This window comes from Pezoporus occidentalis, unplaced genomic scaffold (genome assembly GCF_034315485.1).
Source record: "Pezoporus occidentalis ecotype Australia unplaced genomic scaffold, CSIRO_AGI_Poc_V1 ctg18, whole genome shotgun sequence".
In the NCBI taxonomy this organism is placed as follows: domain Eukaryota; kingdom Metazoa; phylum Chordata; class Aves; order Psittaciformes; family Psittacidae; genus Pezoporus; species Pezoporus occidentalis.
In genome coordinates, this window is record NW_026913640.1 from 6,144,366 (window position 1) to 6,164,650 (window position 20,285).

The 20,285-nt window shown below is 40.7% G+C and overlaps 1 protein-coding gene across 4 annotated transcripts in view; it reads right to left on the reverse strand.

The window, feature by feature from the left end:
• The window catches only part of WASF3 (WASP family member 3), a 65,185-nt gene extending 47,440 nt beyond the window's left edge, over window positions 1-17,745 (reverse strand). For 3 of the 4 annotated variants that reach the window (XM_062615147.1, XM_062615150.1, XM_062615145.1), the window contains exon 1: window positions 17,610-17,745. The gene's annotated coding sequence lies outside the window, so the exon portion shown is untranslated. The remainder of the gene's footprint in view (window positions 1-17,609) is intronic. The other variant, XM_062615149.1, reaches the window with a different exon arrangement.
• Between the last annotated feature and the right edge of the window lie 2,540 nt (window positions 17,746-20,285).

Sequence of the window (20,285 nt, forward strand, 5' to 3'; positions counted from 1 at the left end):
ACTGCACCCAGGGGCAACACATTTTTACATCTGGATCTAGCAGAAAGTAACCACTCACATCACTCTATGGCAAATTCCTCTACAGCTTTTAAGTGAATGAGAAATGGGAAAAAAACAGAAGAGCACTTGGATTCAGAGTTTAGAGAATAGGTGGCACATCCTTCACCCTAGCAGACAGAAGGATGCTTTGTAGTATAGACCTGAGCTCCAGGGGACGTTTAGACTTGACATTAGGAAGGTCCATTAGGTGGCCGAACACTGGAACAGACTTCCAACCTGTCCGTGTTTAAGAGGCATTTCAACAATGCCCTTAATAACATGCTTTAACTTTTGGTCAGCCCCAAAGCATTCAGGCAGTTGGACTGGATGATCATCGTAGGTCCCATCCAACTGAAATACTCTATTCTTCTCTCATTCTCTCACACGTACATACTTAGGTATGCATGTATATTTTTATATATACATATATATATCTGTAGACTGTATAACTACTGCAGTTTAGCTCTCACTTTTTATAAAGCCTTTTATGTCTAAAGATGTATCAATAGATACATAGCTATGTACACAAAAACATCTATACAGGTTCAGTAGGACCCAGACTGGAAGATATTTGTCAAAAGTATGGGGGTTTCTGCAATACGAAAGTCTTAAAAAGCATTTGTATTGTTTTTTTAGACAAATGTAGGTATCATGCAGATTAATCATTAAAGAGCCACCATTTATAAAATTAAAACTCAATGGAATTAAAAGGTTAGTGACTCCTTACCATTGACCTACAGGGTTCAATTAAGGACATTACTATATAAAGAATTAAGGAGGGTGAGAAGGTAGGGAGAAAAATGAAAGCATTTAACAGGTGAAATATACATTTAATGATCACATTTTACACCCCAACTGTAGCTATTCTTGAAAGAGATTAGCATAGACCAGTATTAACGACATGGTTCAAGTTTATCCCCATTTCTGAAGGTTTGGGTTTTTTTCACCCTCTTCCTCCTATTTTTAAAGGGCCAGATGAGACAGGCAGTTTTGTTTATTTCTTTTAGGTCTTTTTTGTTATTAACATTTTTACTTTTAAGCCACTTAAACTAAATCAGTTTTGCATGGATCTGCAAGCTCAAATCTCATTCAATATAGAAGAGTTTAGGAGTTAGGAAGATCAAACAAAACAGACGTCCAGAAGTATGTGAAAATGAAGTCCACCATTTCTTTCAGAAAGAAAGTTGAAGTGGCTTAAAGCCATCATGCCTGCTGTTACCACGATTTTTTTATGTTTTTAATTAAAACCTGTTTTCATAAAAGGAAATGTTAAAACTAATTCCACTTCACAGTGTTTAATATGGGTAAGGAAAAGTAGGAACTTCATTACCCTAATCACATAACTGGTCCAGGTTATCTACTACTTTACCATTACACTCAACACCAAGTAGTTAATACTAACTCAAAAGATCAGATTTGCCTGCTCCCACTAGATATTCTCATAAATCCAATAAATCCTATTCTTCAGATTACTTCATGATCATTTTCACAACCATGTTTAATATTTTCTACTGGGGAGGGAAGCAGTCAGCTGCCACAGATGCAGCATCTTACAAAAGTAATTTCCATTAAGAGATTTTGAAACAATGAAAAAGATCTTTATCTGATAGCTAACTCTAAGAAAACCTAAATTTTTTAATACATCCAATACTGTATTGATATACATCCCAAATCCCTCTTAACAGTTCATAATAATGGGATTACTGGTATACCCTCCTATTCTCTTCTTACCTGTGACCCTTTAGTCTCCCAACAACCCTAAAATATCCATTTCAACTACATTTTCAAGTTCTGCTCCCTTTGCCTTCCTCTACTGCAGATTCTGAAAACTACAAATAATGTAAATTATTCTCAAGAATTAAATACAGATTTATATGATGTAAGATGCAAAATATCTTGACTATATAAAAGCAGACTTTATTATTTTCATTTGCAGAGCAAAAGCTATTCTCTTTAACACTATGTAGACAGGAGGCACAGAACATACTACAGGAAAGAAAGCATGCCATGTGCCAGGGCAATACCATGCATGCCCAGGCAGCAGCTGACAGCTCCAAAGCAATGTGTGGCTTACATTCAAGAATGGAAGCAACTAGGTATTTTGGTTATTACTGACCACTCTGCTCTGGTATGGAAAAAAAGAAAGAAGGGACAGCAGGGGATCTGGCACAGCTTCAAATCCATCTCTTCCCACCTCCATATAGGAAAGCAGAAACCACGTAACACTTCAGGGCTCCAGCTCCACATCCCAGAGGACAGAGCAAGAGCCGTACAGCTGTGACACACTGCTTCCTCTTTCCCTCTTCATTTGACAGCTGCTTGGTGCTGGCAAATGAGCAACAGAGGAATGGACTACTACCAGAAAGGGTGGTTTAATTAAAAGTCTGAGAAATACTGATGACATTCAGCCTGTCAAGCTCAAAGAACACAAGCACATGCATTGCAAATGTGTGGAAAGAGCAAGTAAAGACACACCAGACTGAACTTGGTGCCTCATCTTTACTCTTCTACCACAAGCAGCTTTGGTTTGAAGCGCTCACGTAGCTCTTCATAGGTGACCTCTATGACCAACATGTGGTGAGGTGGTATAAGCACCACAACCCTCTGAACTGACCCCTCATGTTATTACAGGTTAGAAAAAATTCCTGGCAAATCCTGCATCAAGTACAACGAAGTGAAACAGATCATCCAAGAGGGCAGAATCTTGTTTGGCTAGGGGTTAAGGCGGTTTTGTTGTTGGGTTTGGGTTTTTTTCCAAAGCCTCCTTTATGAGGAGCCACTCTAGAAGTATCACCTGATCCCACATACTGTATTTTCTTTTTCAGCACAGATGCATACTGGCTTTCTTCTTTTAGCAACTCTTGCTGCAGATTACCATGGGAATCACTTTTATTAAGAGGTTATGGCCCCCAACACTTTCCAGGTCCTATGTTTTCACAACTTACTGGCTGCAGAAATAGGAGGATTTTCTATTAACTAGCAGCATACTCTAGCATTTCCATAAACTACTGCAACATACCTCCTGTCTCACTAATTTTACTCTTGCCACGCAGCTCTACTTTAGAAAAAAACGAAACATTCTAAACCAGGTTTCATTAATGGTTTTCTCTCTTCTTTTGACACACAGGGAAGATCCAAGCTCAGAATTTCAGATGCTCATAAATTTTTACTTTCTTACATTTACACATTTGGGAGATTCACATCAACTAAAATGTAAAATTGGCATTTAGATGTCCTTGATGTCTTTTTTTGTTTGTTTGTTTTTCTTAAAGTAAAGACATTCAGAAAGCATGATTTAGCCATGCTGCTGACATACACAGAAGAAATCCAAAGGGAGCAAACCCTTCCACCTACCTTTTTTTTTTCCAAGCATGGCAACAGCACAGAGATGCCCGGACCTTGAGAAAGGCTCTGGGTTTGGAGAAGATTATTACCAGATTAACATGTAGTGAACAGTGTTCTCCACCAGAACTACCACTTTAAAAGGGAATCTTGCAAGTTTAAAGTGGACAACTTCAGCTATTATTAAGACAAGCCCATATTCCAGTGATTAAAATAAATTACAAGCTATCAGGACCAAGCAGGTACTCACAGGGAAAGGGCATTTCCTAACCAAAAGTCACAGTAATAATTACCAGCATCTATAGTGGGATCTTTGCCCTCACACAACCCACTGAAAGACTGAAGTTTAAGATTTTATAACTTGGATCAAGACAGCTTTCTACATAGAATCTTACTCATAGAATAGAATCATAGAATTGTTAGGGTTGGAAAGGACCTTAAGATCATCTAGTTCCAACCCCCCTGCCAGCAGGGACACCTTACGCTAAAAGACCTTACTCCTACAAAGATAGCCATGTTCTCCTCTAAACATAAAGCAAATCAAAGAAAAGTAGAATGAAAAAGATCCAGCCACACACTAGCACTACCTTCACTGGTAGGGCTCTGCTGCATTTTTCAGGCAAATAGATCATTGGGGTTGTGAGGAGGAGGAAAAAAAAAAACAAACCAGAAACAAAAAAAAAAACAAAAAACACACACAAAAAAAAAGCACATCACTTGATTTTACAACTAAGTGTAATTTTAATCTCAAAACCCCTTCTCCATTGGACTCCCAGCATCTGATCACTTCAGCTCAGTAACTCCTTTTCGGCTTTTGTTCAAGTAATGAACAACTAGTAATCATAGAATGGTTTGTGTTGGAAGGGCTCTTAAAGCTCATCCAGTTCCAACTCCCCTGCCACGGGCAGGGACATCTTCCACTAGAGCAGGTTGCTCCAAGCTCCGTCCAACCTGGCCTTGAACACTGCCAGAGATGGAGCAGCTACAGCTGCTGTGGGCAACCTGTGCCAGTGTCTCACCAGCCTCACAGTAAAGAATTTCTTCCTAATGTCTAATCTAAATCTACTCTCTGACAATTTAAAGCCATTCCCCCTTGTACTTGTGAGAGGATTTCTTGTAGGCCCGTTTAGGTACCCTTACGTACTCCTTCACATGGACATCATCTGATTAATAGCAAAGAGTACCACAAGACTGCATAAAATTTTGGACTACAGGTCAATGGGATGTCAGGTATCAGCAGAACTCTTCTCTACCCCTATCACCTTCCTTTAACTTGCCCAAAGGAGAGTTAGGATTTGTTCTTGGGAAATATAAACCCAGAATATAAGAGAGTGGTACCGCACCAACAATGGGACACACAATACCTACTCCAACAAATAAAAGACCTCTCCACCCTAACACAACCTTCCTTTCCCTCTAAAACGATTTCGGAATGTGGTTAAACCAAGCCTGGTAAACTAAAATACAACTAACTATGCCTAAACTAAACTTCAAGTTCTTGTAAAGTTATAATACTGCTGATAAACATGAATGTAGTAGAGAAATACTTATTAAATAGGAAACAGACTTATGAGAAAGTAAGTTCAATATCAAATCTTGTACCAGCTGCACTTCTGAAGAAATAAGCAAAATAAGAGGGATTAGCCAGAATTCAAACAAAAGCGCATGAGAACACGCAAGAGGCATGTTTTCAGCTTTCATAACCTTTACAATTCACAGTCTTTGCCAACTCTTTGTGCATAACAGGAGAACACCGATTTAATGTCTGGAAGTGATATTATACTATCAACAATATTTTCATCCCCAAGCACAACCAGCTTTAAAGTAATGTATCTGTGTGTTTGGAACAAAAGGTACTAAAACTAAATAATAGGTGAAAAGTATCATTAGATCCATTGAGTGACTTGCAAAGACTCTTCTTGGCTACCAAAAACCTATCTGGGCAGAGACTACTCATTAATAAGGAAGAGAACTTCACTTTCTCCAAAGCCTTTAGAGTATCAGTATATGCTCCTGTAAAACATTCTGTGTTTGAAGAGGAAGGGAAGGACAGGGTATCTGCAGTTTCTGCATTCTTATGAGCCAGCTGTTCTATGTGTCACGTTCTTTTCTACTCAGAATCACTAAGAGTTCTTTCAAGCCTACAAAAAAACAATGCTCAAACTTCCCATTTTAGCCAAGTTTGGGGTTTTTTAACACCCAGTAAGAATTTGATTTCAATCAGCAAATCCTGCATGCTTTGAACCAGAAGAGAGGCTCAACACTTCATTATACACCTGCAGAAATGAGAAAAAAAATAAGCATGGAAGGCATATTTTAAAGAACACTGCTAATATCATGCAAATTAACTAATCCACAGTGGAATTTAATTATTTCTACAGCCTTAGCTTTCCTACAGTTACTTTTATTTTAGTATTGTCTTCAAAGTGGATTTAAAAGACTCAAAAATACACTTCTGACAAAAGAGCACTTGTCCTTCAAGCTTTCTATTTCAGACAAGCTTTTGTTCCAGTTTCCTCCATATATTTTTAGTTCTAAAATATCAGGTTGGTCATCTTAAACAGAATGTAACAACTTTCAATAACCCTTAATTGCATTCACTGGTTTTTACCTCTCCAGATTCAACACTCCTACTCCCTAACCTCATAGTTAAGTCTCCTTCATGTTTCCCACTCAGTGCTAAAGCACATTATTCTTCTCCATTCTTACCCTATCCCTGTAATTGAATGAACCTCGACCAACTTCTCTGGGTAACTGGGACTGTTCTATGCTGTGTTTATTGCTCAGTAATGAGGCATAAAGAAAGTTACCTTTGACCAATAACTCAAAGCTGTTCACTGTTTAGGCTGTCACCACTTAGGTTCACAAAACTTACTTCAATGTATTATCTAATGTTTCATATTTAAAGGCTTTGACAGCCATAATTCTACCAAGATGAACAAGAGTAAGGATACTCTGACCACAGATTTATAGCCATGGGTCTTACAGTTACCATAAGCATAAAATGAAGCCTTATTTATTTATATCCGAACCTCAAAATTAAAGTTTAGCTTTGAAAAACTTCAAAAAAATTACTACAGGATGCCTGTGTACTTCTCTGGAGCCCAGCAACTTGGCAGAGGAAAACTCCTGCCAAGCTATGATAAGCATTTAGCAGCTTAAGGGCTAGCTATGCTTCTTGTTTCAACCTTGACAACCAACTGTAAGGACACAATATTAAACTTAAGCTTCCAAAAGCATTTAATATTTGCTTCTGCTGAAAATACAGTTTCACTACATGTTTTGAAAATAAAATCACTTTTTCCTCTTTTAGAGATCCATGATGATGCCAGACATATGCTTGTTTTCCAAACAACAACTGTTTAAAAGAAAGAATACTCTTTCTGATGTTCCTGCCAAAAATAACATTCTGTGGCTTAAAGAAATCCGATAGTAGGCAGTTCACTCAGTTGAGGGAAGAAGGGTTTACATTTGGCAAGGATTTACATTTCATGTCTTGCATCTACTTCCCTCCATTTTAAATTTCTTTGGAGATGAACGTGGCAATGGGGAGTTTTTGTTGTGGTTTGTTGAGGTTTGTTTGTTGTTTTTTTTTTCCTACATCTTCAAGCATTTTGCTCTCTACAAAAAAGGCATCTGTGAGTTTTACCAGAAATGACACAAAGCAGAAGTTTATCACAATGCATTTCTTTCTTAGGGGGAACACTAGGTTATAAAAGAGATTTTGAAAGGGAAGTAGAATAAGACTTTAGAAGAAATGCACAGGAAAGTTTGCAGCAGGAGAAAGAGGAACAAAAAATTCAAATGGAGAAGTAGCACACAGAACATCAACGGCTTCATCTTAAAACATAGGACAGAGCAAGGAGATGGACTTGGGGTTTTAGCTGCTGTTGTCACAGGGAGCAATAACACTACCTGCCCAATAAATATTGTTACTTCACTGCTGCCTCAATAGTTTCAGATTAAGAGACAGAAGATGTAACAGAAACATGCCAATTGAATTATGTACTGCATAAGACTTATTTCTGTACATTTCAGAAAGCCACAATTTTTAAGACAAAGGCTCAATCTGCTTGAATATTTGACTTGTACTTCATTAATTAATAACTCACAGAAATAGTAACTGGACCAGTTTGCTAAGTAACAAAAATATTTCATTGACTTCAAGCATCTAAGACAACAGAAACTGGAATTTTCCCTAATCATGGAGTTTTACTTGCTGCTTCCTCACGCTTTTCCCAAATAGTTATAAACCCCATTGAACAGAACCTTGCCATCACTCTCCAAGGTACAGAAGTTCCTGAAGGCTGCTAAACCTGCTCCAACATAAAGCCATCTAGGCAGACAACACTTCAGTAAGGCAAGTGACCAAGCAGAACGTAATCTACATGACAACAAGCTGCAGGTCCATGCAAACTTGGATGCCTTCTGAATTGCTAGTATGGCAACCAGAACAACATTATTGCAAAGTATGTACCTTCTGCAGAACAATAGCAAGTATTTTAGGAAAGTAAGGTCAGAATCCCAATGACCTCACATTAGTATTTCAGATGCAGCTATTTCAGGCTAATAAAAATCCTTAAGGTTAAAAACCCAACAGCTTATTATGTTGATCAGTAACATGGAAGTTTTTCCTGTCATTAGCAATGCAAATCCAGCACAGAAATTCAGCAACTAAACATGAATGTCTTCACAGCATTATTAGCTTGAGCTATGATTAAGTGTTGTTCCTAATCTTATCTATGTGCTTGCATAGAATTACCAACCCCGAATCAAAGGATGCCTGAAATTTCAAGATGGTCTACAAGGGTATGAGCAGTGTTTGATGACAGAGGCAAATGTTACAACTACATTTATTTGAGGGCCAGAAGACCATAACTCCCACATTCTCAGACACTCCTCTTGAAGGCATTTGAACCACATCACTTCAACATTCAGTATTCCAACACTTGCCATGCACAACCTACAACTGTTTACTTGCTACAAAGTGATTGCTACAATGAAGATGTGCAACACCTGTAGAATTTGAAAAACAGAGGGCTTCAAGAGAAGTAAGCCAACAGAGCTGAAGGACACAGAATCCCCTCTATCTTGAAAAAAAAAAAAATATATTAAGCTGTCCAAATACTACTTCCTGGTTCTTCCCACAAAAAGAAGGGTGGATATAAAGCACGTGCTTTGCACATCGGTTTCTCTAGTATAGCCTGGCATATAGCCTTTTTCTACTACACAGTTTGATAACCTGAAGCTGTAACCAAATAGCTTGTAAATATGACAGAGTTAACTGCAGCTCCTGAGGTGGCATGCAGAGGTTATAAGGAACTTCAGTATTCAGGTTGTGCAAAATAACCCAGTAATACATGTATGAAAGCACCTTCAAATTCAAACGTAGGCTTCATTTGAAATGATGCATTATCTCCTCCATGTTTGCAGCTGTTTAAGCATTCAAAGCAGCAGCCAAGCTTTAAAAAGAAAAACAGTACTTTGCCAGGAAATAACTCTACCAGAAACCTGTGCTGATATGAGTTCCAGAGAATTTCAACATTCTATAGAAAATTCAGCAGCAAGCTCCAACTGCTGTAGAACTCAAAAACCACATTTTCACTAAAGCCCGCCTTTTAATCCAGAAGTTCAAACTTAATTTCTTCATTCACATGTAATGAGGCAGAAAAACTTCTCAAAGAAGTGGTTCCAAAGGCTGTTTGAAGTTTCAAAGTAAAACAAGCTTCCCAGGCCTTGTATTGTGGCACACTGGTCTCCAAAGCAGCCTGTTGCTTTGTTAAGGCAAAACCAAGTCCACAGCAGATCAATGGTTTTCCTTAGCATCATAGAATACTGACCTTTTCCACTATGGGATTTCAAAACAAACATCAAGAAATCAATTCCAACATTTGCTAAAATACTGTTAACATGTTGTGATACATTATGCCCACCACCTATTACATACTCAAGCTAACTACTACGTGTAACAAGAAAAGTGGCTGTCACTATGAAGATGTACAAGAAACTTGGGATCCATCAGCTGAAGAACTACAGTCACTAGTTATGAGGAAATACATGCCTTAATGCCATTTAATTGTCCGAGTCACGGGAATCATAGAATAGTTAACGTTGGAATGCAGACGAGAATCTGTTTACACCTTTACCAACCCTTTTAATGAAATGAGTTATGGATCCAATGGTTATATATGTTCATTTGCCCTAACTGGCCTCTCCACTCAGGCACACAAGAGTGACCCAAACACCACTGCCCTTACCTTGCAGGACATCAAAACAGAAAGAGACAACTTAGCCCTTTCTAACCTTTAAAGGAAGTAATTACAACAAGAACAGCATGCTGGGCCCCAAGAAAAAGCTGCTGGAGGAGTAGGCAACAACTGCCTACATCAGCTATGACTGCATACAATAAACCCTCAAATAAGGGAATACTTGACCTCTGATGGCCATTATAGTCATAAGTACTGGAACAAACTGCACTCACTGATTCAGTTTGAACCCCAGTCCCTACTAACCACCCTGTCAACAGTTTCTCACTCTGCAGCAAGTGACAAAACTGGTTAACCAGTCCATGGAAAAAAGTCCCAGTAGTCATATTTTATATGCCTACAAAAACCAGCAGAGCTCCAGTAATTCCCAACTTACATTCACTGTCCTTTACACAAAGCATTAATATTATTTTCTCTCTGCCCTGGCAACCAGACTTGAACAAAACACTTTCTTGAGATTATACGTGTTTTTCAGTCTTCACTGATGAGGTGCTTTGTTCACCTTTAGTTTCTATGAATATATCAACAATAAAAGGAAGTTTTTTTGCACATGTTATCTTCTAAACGGTCCGTGAAATTCTAGTCCTTTAAGGCCTCTAAACCACTAATACATTATGCCATTCATGTTACCATAGAATAATACAATATCCTGAGTTGGCAGGGACCCAGGAGGATCAAGTCCAACTCCTAACTCCATACATGGCAGCCTAAAAGTTAAACCAGATACCCAAGTGTTGTCCAAACACTTCTTCAACCCTGACTTGCTTGGGGCCTCAACCACTTCCCTGCAGAGCTTGTTTCAGTGCTTGACCACCACTCTTGGCAACGAATGCTTTCCTATTATCCAATGTGAATTTCCTTGATGCAGCTTTAAGTCAATCCCTTGTGTCACAGGACACCAGAGAGACAAGATCAGCAAAAAAGAAAAAAAAGTCTCTTTTTGCTCCCCCTCAGGAAGAAGTTGTAGAAACCAATGAGTCACCCCTCAGTACCCTCTGCTACAAAATGACCAAACCTAGCATCCGCAGCCACTCCTCATAAATCATGCCCTCTAGTCCTTTCACCATCTCTGTTGCCCTCCTTTGAACACTCTCTAGTATTTTTTTACCCTTATATTGCAGAACCCAAAACTGCTGGTATATTTCATTCCATGAATTCTCTCTGCCTTCACAATCTAGCAATAGGTTAAGAATATTAAATAAACTTTGTAAATCATGAAGCACAGTAATCCAGACTATTACTGCATGCTACAATCCAACTAATGATCCAGCAAGCTAGATGACACTAAAAAGCATAGACAAATATGGGCAGAAGTAGCAAATTACAGCATCCCAAGAAAAATACACCATCATCCCAATTCCCAACAAGACAACACAAGTGTTTCCTGAATGAGGAATCTGTAACACATTAATGCTGAGACAGTAAGTGATCAGTATTAAAAGACAAGCCCATAAAACTTAGAAGTTCCACTCAGGTAACCGAACAGGAAAATACACACAGCAGCCTTTGAGCATGGCCATCCAAACAGAGCACTTCAACTCAACATGATGCAGGAGCCTCTACATCCTACTAGCACAGCCTGAGCCCCAACAGCACCCAGTTTTAATACTTAACTGTTCAGCAAACAGCTTCAATATACATAAAAGTTACATGCGCTGAAAGCATGACATTACCTTGCAAAGACTGAAAAAGCCAATTTCAAGAAAACCTCAAAGAAAAGCTGAATGACAGTGAAGTATCGCAATATCCTTTATCTAATGAAAATTATCATAACAGGCTTATGCAAAATGTCAAGTTGTAATTGCTAGCAGCACTTGCTACAAAGTTGAAGATTTCTTTATGTATCCATTTCATTTAGATCATGCATTAAACAGCATTTTCACTATTTATAATTTAAATTTTCCTTCCCAGTTTTGAAGTTTAATCACCAACCAACACAAGGCTGACAGAGGACTTGAGAATCATCACATACATAGAACTCTAAAGCAAGTGCATATCCAGATACCAAAAAAACCAATCCATCCCAAAACCACACTAATGCATAATGACAAACCTTATGCTTTTTACACCAGTACAGGAGAGAGGTGATTCTCCCCTCTACTCTACCCTTGTGAGACCCCACCTGGAGTACCTGTGCTCAGCTCTGGCAGCAACAACACAAGAGGGACATGTACCTGATTGAGCCAATCCAGAAGAGGGCCACAAAAATGATCAGGGGGCTGGAGCACCTCTCCTAAGGAGACAGGCTTAGAGACTTCGACTTGTTCAGCCTGGAGAAAAGAAGGCTCTGGGGAGACCTTAAAGAAGCTTCCAGTGCCTAAAGGGGCTACCAGAAATCTGAAGTACTTTTTACAAGGGCACAGAGTGACAAGGCAAGGGGGAATGGTTTTAAACTGACAGAGGGGAGATTTAGATTAGTTATTAGAAAGAAGTTCTTCACTGTGATGGTGATGAGACACTGCCACAGGTTGCCCAGAGAAGCTGTGGCTGTCCCATCCTTGGCAGTGCTCAAAGCCAGGCTGAAAGGACCCTGGAACAACCTGGTCTAGTGGAAGGTGTCCCTGCCCATGGTGGGGGCTTGGAACTTGATGAACTTCAAGGTCCCTTCCAACACAAACCAATCTATGATTCTATGATAACCACTGGGTAAGGCTCCAAAAAGTCTGTCTTACTTGAACTTAATGGTGATAAATATTTTCTGTCAATACAAATTTATCAGTGTGTACTGCTGTGTAAATGAACAATGCTTGATAGAGTTTTACCACAAGAAATTAGTCTATAGTTTCATACTGGGCAGATTTCCACAGCAGAGATGTGCAACGAAAAGCTTGTGCCAAAGAAACAGTAAAATAGAGGTCTGATTTATAGAACTAGAAAGAAAACAAGCCAGGCTGTAATTCTGTGCACAACATTTTCAAATCTCATTTTTTTGTGTCCTGAAAAAGAATACATTTAAGTCAACCTAAAATTCTGGTTTGCAAGATTAATGGAAGTTATGACTGCCTGAACATAGGCTACTTCTACTTATATCAATTATGGTGACTGTAAAATATGAACTCCAAACAGATTCAGATTACCATTGATATCTATGCATACTTTATCTGTGTTACTTACCAACATTTTAAAGGTTGCATCATATTCTGAAGACTATTATGAAACCTGAATATCTACAGAATGCAAGATTAATACAGAAACTACAGCAAAAATATCTGCATGCCAGCCACGTCCAAGACATTTAGTTATATTCACTAATGTTTAGCCAACTCTCTAACTCAGCACTCTATAGTCTATAGTCTGTGTCAGTTCTTTCCAATACTTACTATCAAAGTCCTGTTACAAGGAGGTTTGCAGTTATGAATGATAAGAAGAAAGCCTACACAAAGTATAATCTGCTTCATAGTATACAGATGATGGGGAAATATTTTTCTCTTGTTTTTGTTTTAGCTTGACATCAGCATTACAAACAACCACAAACACCAATCAAGTTCACCCTCAGTAAAACAGTTTTCCTGCTTCTAAAATATGTATTTTAAAATGCAAAAGATTATTAACTCAGGGACAAGGCATGCAAATGGCACAAGTATCGTGAATATCCAAAAATAAAGTACATAAATTTGGCATAAGATGGTCTACACTTAGAGATACATATTGTCTCCTATCACTGCATTTGGCTACCAAATCTCTAAGAATAGAGATATCTGTAACCAACAGGAGGAAGCTCCAACAATCTTGAAAAAGAGTAACAAAAATTCTGCTAAATTGAAAGGTCCACCAAAAAAAAAAACCCAAACACAAACATTGATCAATTCTAGACACAGGAAACACAATTAGTTTAAGGGCAGAATATTTCAGTATATGTGAAAGAAAAACTAATTCATAATGTGTAGAGATACAGAACACTTATAAATCCCTAAAACAAACAAATTTGGGGTTAAAAAAAAAAGAAAACAAAACAGGGAAATCCAACAAATGTTTACCATACTAACAATACTAAGAAGCCTTCAAAAAAAATTTCTCCAGCTATTTCACCTGCCAAAGATACAGGAATGAAACAAGATAAACTCCTAATCTGCAGCCTAAATCAGGGCAAACACTTCCATTTTGATCTCCAGCTGTTTCGACACACAAATTTCTTAATTTCTTCCCAAATGTTTTGCTTCCCTTTTGGCAGAGGAGAGAGAAATGACATCTACCAGCAGCTAAAAATACTTCAGAGTTTTTAAAACAGGGATGAGATACAACTGTGCTTTTCCAGTTAAAAAAAAACACCCCAGTGCCATACTTCAACAGCTTTTCTAACAGGCTGGCTTCTGAACAGTTAGTTCTAAATAACAGCAAGTGTGAAGTAAACCACTCGCAGGTTAAAGTTGAACAAGTAGGTTTGGTGTAGCTTCAGGTTATTTTCATTATTACCTCTAAAGGCAGGCTAAGTTCTCAGCAGAGAATATAAGTGCTATAGCAGTTCTGCTACAGAGCTAAGGCTCAAGATGCCTCAATTTAACTCTTAGTCAAGTCACTGATTTTCTTATATTACAAGTATTCTGTATGTGAATCTTTCACATGGAGAACTTAATACTCACCCTCTGCCTCTATTTGTGCTTTTAGGAGAATAAGCAGATACAATCTGTGATCTGTAGTACTCCTTGTACAGGAAGCTGCTGAAGTCAACGTACAGTTGTGTACAATACTGGAGACATGTATTTGTAATCTGATCCTATTAATGATCTTCATATTCTGAATGGCTTTAAGATTAGAAAACTAAAATGCACCTGACAAAAACAACTTCTCCTCACCTGTACTGTAAGTTAATTACCTCAGTAGCAGAAAGGTACTAACAAAACTTACTACCATAACACACTGGACACACAGAGCATGGTTAGTAACTCATGCTGGTAGTGCAATTCACCTGATAAAGATCCTGTAGCTCAGTATCCTATGCAATGAATAAAATAAAAAGAAGTTGAAGTAATACCACACGTTCAAAAATTTTAATTGGACCCACACATGAATCAGGAAGAAATTAATACATCTCTGAATTGAAAAGGTCAAGAAGTGCTATACTATACAATCTGTATCAGATTCAAGCTCAGTCACAGGACAGTGTCAAGTACACACCAACTAAAGACAGGCCTGCAAGAACAGACTGCAACACTTCTTGCTCCTTCTTCACTGAAAGCAGTTAAGAAAGCTCTGGAAGACAGTGCTATGGGAGGGCTCAAAAGAACAAAGAGTACACCAAAATGTAACTGTCCATGCAGGAAGTTTAATCAAAACGGAAAGACTTGCAAAGGCATAAGAGCTAATTCACTGTCCAGATGACACTGACAGAGTGACTGAAATACTCGGCTACCATCAGCTCTTCTGGGATTCTTCACCAAAGTACCTGCTCTAGTTTGGTTTTCAGAAATCTCACCCTGCTGATCACTGTATATAAGAAACTTCAAAATAATATTCCTATAATCTGTCACACGATGGCTTTTCTTCTCTTTCCTCCATACAGGAATATTGTCTGCAGGCACTGCTCTGTTTGTTTCAGAAAAATATATGGCATGAAACTTCTCACTGAAGAATAAAGTAAATAAACCTGAACTGAAGTAGTCACTCCAAAGAGCAGCTGATCTGCAAGAAGTTTATACTGCTATTCCCAAAATCATAATCCTTTGAGACATGTTGTACAGACAAGGCACATACTGAAAAAGAAAGCAGGTTTATGCTGCAAGTAACTATGAAATGCCTTATGTGTTATACCATATAAATCAAACATGAAGCTTCAATAACTTACTCCTGCTATGAAAATCCCTTGTTAAAGCACAATTCTATTTCTGACATGTAAAGTCCTCTTTTATTACTTCCACAGAAAATAGGAAGATTAGTAAAGACCATACAATTTCAGTAACTGAAACAATAGTCTTGATTATACACAATAGCATCTGATTAAAAAATGCGTTGTTTCTTTATTTGAAAAAAAATAGCCACAGAAAAGGAGAAGAAAGAGAACTGGCTCAATTATATATTCTTTCATGTGCAACAAAACCCCTGTGTCCACCAGCTAATAACTACATTAACAGTGCCACAAGCAATACAAACACAAAACTAATCTTCCAGCAGGCAACAAGAAAAGCTTGCTTTTGCACAACTTGTACCCAAAATTCAGCTGGCAGTAAATCAAGCTTCCACATGGCTCAAGGGGAGCATGGTCTGGTCCTGGTGGCAACCGAAGAGATAAACCATCCTTCTTACAGGACTTACTGAAAGCGCATTCTCGCTGAGTAAGAACAGCTTAGGGTGTTTATTTTTGTGTAGGCAGATAACTGTCCTTCCATCTTAGCATATTTTCTTCTAGTGAGAACTTAAAGACAAAAGTAAGCTGTAATTGAACATAACACTTCAGAAAGCTCAGTTCTACAGCTCAAATACAGGGTTTAATCTTGAATCTTTAAGTTTGCAAGCATTGTAACTTTTAACTTTAATAGATTTCCAACTTGAGTATTAGTCTACATAATTATTCCATATCATGTCAACCTCCAGATGGTAGACCACACAATTCAGCATCTGAGCCACAGATCACTGTGATGTACAGCATGATGGAGAGTAAGAACTGCAGCCTTATTCCATTACTTCATTCCCTTCTTTAAGCACGCACGCTACTAGCTACTATGGAAAACACTTATCAGGCAAAGTCAAAACAACAGCCTTCCTCCTCTAAACATTAATACTTTCTGATACCCTATGTAAAGATTTAAAAAGGCAAAGGAAAAAGGCCAGTCTTGCACGATAGGCAAAGCAAAACAACCACCTCCTCTTCATCCTCAGATCTGAAGCCTCTTGAAGTTCCTGTCTGCTTTCATGATTTGCCCCCATCTTTTTCTAATAGGAACACTTTTCCCTCATTCCCGGGAGTTTACAAAAGATGCACAAAGAACCGCAGCTAGGCAGCTTTTTCCTATTCCTGCACTAACAGCACAGAAACTGAACCATTTGTGCTTTGAAGTATTTTCTATCAAGGAATCTCACAACTGCATCCAATAATCCCATCACTCAAGCATTGGCCCCACTTCACAGATTGTTGTTCAGCCTAAAACTACCAGCCCTTCTTGCGTTAGTTATCTGCAGTGGTTACTGAACTGTATCAGAAACAGGAAGAAAAGGTATTCAATAAATACAGCATTTCTTAGCCGCTTTTCAGCTGGCATTAGACATGCAGCAGTAGCAATAAATCCCTGTCTTCACATGCCTGCACTCACTCAGACTCCAAGCTTCTCCACAGCAACAAATTCACTTAAGAAATAAATGGCAAAAGAAAAATTAATCCACAAATGAGAGGAAAAAAAAAAGCTTTAAAAGTTCCCCAGCGGTTAAGGGCTCCCTACATCGTTCAAAGCCAAAGACTATTATTATTGAGTACTTGGAGACCGCTGGATACCAGAAGACATGCCGGTGTCAGGCCGCGGTGCTGCTGCAGGAGCCACTCATGGAGGGCGAGAAACACGACTGGGGAACAGGTCCCCCGAACCTGAGGGTCCCGGGGATGAGCACCGCTTTCCCCGTAGCCCAGTCGGGGCACACGGCACCCGCGACCCTCAAGTTCGAGAGCCTGGTCTCAGACCCAAAACATGGGGGGCTCTGCAACCCCGACCCGAGACCGAGCGGGGGAAGGGGAAGGCACCCCGCTGCTCCGGGGACTGGCGAGGGGCCGAAGCCGGCAGGAGGGCTAGGAACAAAGCTTCCCCCCGGCTTAGGCGAGAGGGCCCAGGACGGGCTGCAGGACAGGGAGCAGCCCCGCCGCTACCCTCACCGCGGCTGTGAGGAGAAAGGCACAGCCGCGCTGAGGGGGCTCCCATGGCGGGATTATCCCCTCAGCGACACACCGTTAATGAGCGGCTGCTCCCCCGCAGCGCCCCTCCCGGCGGAAAGCGGACCGCCCGGGGACCGCCATCCCTCCACCGCGGCCCACACACCCACCTGACGCCGCGCTCCGTCCCATCCCGCACCACCACCGCTGCCCGCCCGCTGCAGCCGCCACGGAGCCCCTTCGCGGGCTAAGCCTCCGCGCCCATCACCGCCGCCCCGCCCCTTCGGCATTTAGCCCCGCCCCTCATCTCCCTTCTCCTCCGTGCCAAGAGGGGCGGGGCGGGTGTGAAGAGCCAGCCAATGGGAGCCGGGGCTCTGAGCACACACTGCTGATCGGCGTGAGCAGTAGCCAATGAGCACGCGAGGGGGGCGGGGACAGCTGTCAATCAGTGGCCCCTACCTGCGGTTCGCGAGCGGCCGGCGGCGGGGGGGGCAGTTTCTTCCCGCTGACCGGCTGTCCCGGGCTTCCGCCTCCCTTCTCTCTGGCGGAGGGACCGCTCTAAGCCGTGGAACGCGGGGGTTGCCTTAGCGGCTCCCGGTGCCTGGCCGGCCTGGGGCTGTCTCCGTCCCCAAGATCTACGTGCCTCTCAGGGGCAGCCGCCTCTTGCCGCGCCGCGGGGCTGGCCTCACTGCGCTCTCCCAAAAGCTGCTCAGCAGGCGGGCCCCCTTGGTCGGCAGCGCGCAGGGACCCCTTTCACCTCAGGGCCGCGCTCCCCCGTCGCACGCAGAGGCGAAGTGCGGGCTGTTGTGGCCCAGCGGCGGGCCCCGGGGAGCCCATGATTCGTATTTCAGCCACGACGGCCGTCTGGCAGCTCCCCGCCTTGCGATGCGGCCCGCGCTCTCACCCCTCGCCTCCACGACGCTTTTTCTGCCCGCGAGAGGCCTGCGCCGCGCCCCTGTCCCCAAGCCGTGTTACCACACGCGTCTTCCTCCACCACCGCCGCCGCCCCTGCCCTTTGCCTGCCTTTGCGACCCACTTCCTACCGAATCCAGCTGCTGGTCATTCCAGCCTATAAAGATGTATATTTACACAACCTAATGCCGGCGGGGTCTGAAGGCTTGGTTCTGGGACGGCGGCGGAGCCTTTGCGCAGAGTGTGCATTGTGAGGGCCGCAGCTGCTGTCCCAGCCCGAACAATGTCCCCTTTCCCGCACTGCCTGAGACTTCATCCTTTGTGGTTATCCCTATAGCGGGACCTTTTGTTGCTCGATGCAAAGCTTTTAGAAAAAATAAGTCGGACTTTATCACAAGAATGAGGTTGAGCGGGGGCAGGCGGGGTAGAACAATCGGCAAAGGAACTTTAATGGCTCAGGGCGCTTCAATAGTCACACTGAAAGTACAGGTTACAGAATGCTGTCTTGAGTCTATCGTCTTTGGCAATCGAAAGTTTACTGAACTCAAACTCAATTGTACCACTGCCTCCCGTCATCCACACTTTGCCTTACAGCAAAGACGTGGACTCCTCCTTTCCACAAGAAGTAATATGCAGTATTGCTATTAATATAAGAAAACAAAATCGTATTTAAGTTACCGATACTGTTCACGCTAAGAAGCAGCAGCTGAGAGCCACTGCTGGATTCACTCTGGGTTACACAGCAAAAAGCAGCAAGCCAGCTTTGAAGTGCAGATGGTGACAGTTTTATGATAGCTCGCAAAGAAAACAGGAAAGTCACTAAACAACATAACCCCAAAAGAAGGATGCAGCAGCCTTTTTGCTCCGCATAAGGCACACTAAGACAAAATTCATAAGAAGAAAATAGTATCTTGAGAAAAAGGCATTCTGTATTCAAAAGGAGAGTATTTTCCCTAAAACATGCATGCAGTAAGAAAGAGGAAACTCCTGAGAGACTGTAAGATAAAATGGAGGAAAAACGACCTGATGTTGTTAAAATGCAGCTGCATTCATGCTTACTCAGTGATACTTTTTTCATGCTGAAAATGGGATCTTGAAGATTGAAAAATATTAATTTCAAACAGACCTATCACTACCAGTAGTTTTATTTTTCTCCATCAGTACAAGTCAGTCTGAGTGATACAAGGTATTAATTAACATTTATTTTGTTCCAGCTGCTTTCCAGGTTCTTAGATTTGTTCTCAAATCTCTTTTTCTTCTCCTCTTTATTCCTGGCATTTTTATGCTATTTTTAAAAATATCTACATCTTGTAAAAAAAAGGAACTCAGGCAGATCTTTATTACTGGTGTTTTGATCTTGCTTTCGAATTTGCAAGTAAGGCAAATTTGCCAAACAATTTGAGTTTAATCCATCCTGAGTTTTCATTAAGAGACAATAAGAAGGTGGTTGAATTATCTGCAAGGAATAATCAAATCAGTTTTTGTCTGAACCAGAATTATTTTTCAGAAAAGCTACAGGAAAGTCGTTTGAGGGCAGTAGGTACAGGTTGGACTGACACACCAAGACATGTCCAGGATTGATCTTTCTTGTATTAGTTTCACTTGTAGGCAGAATGAGGTTTCAGAGTGTAATGAAAAGGGAGGGGTTATTGGATGCTGAATCCAAGATGGAATTCCAAGTGGAATTGAGTGTGACTTTTCTTAATATCTGCTTATAATATCACTGACTTAGATCAGATTTCAAAGGATCTCCTTTTCTTGAATAGTTAATTTCACAGCACAAAAAGTATAGCATAAGAAGAAGCTATTTTTAAAGTCTGTTATGCTGCTTGTTGCTTCCTGCTGCAGAGCGTATTTCATGATACAGAGATCTTTTTGTCTTTCAGGAGACACAAAATTGCTGAATAATGTTAAAATAAGTAATGTTACGCCCA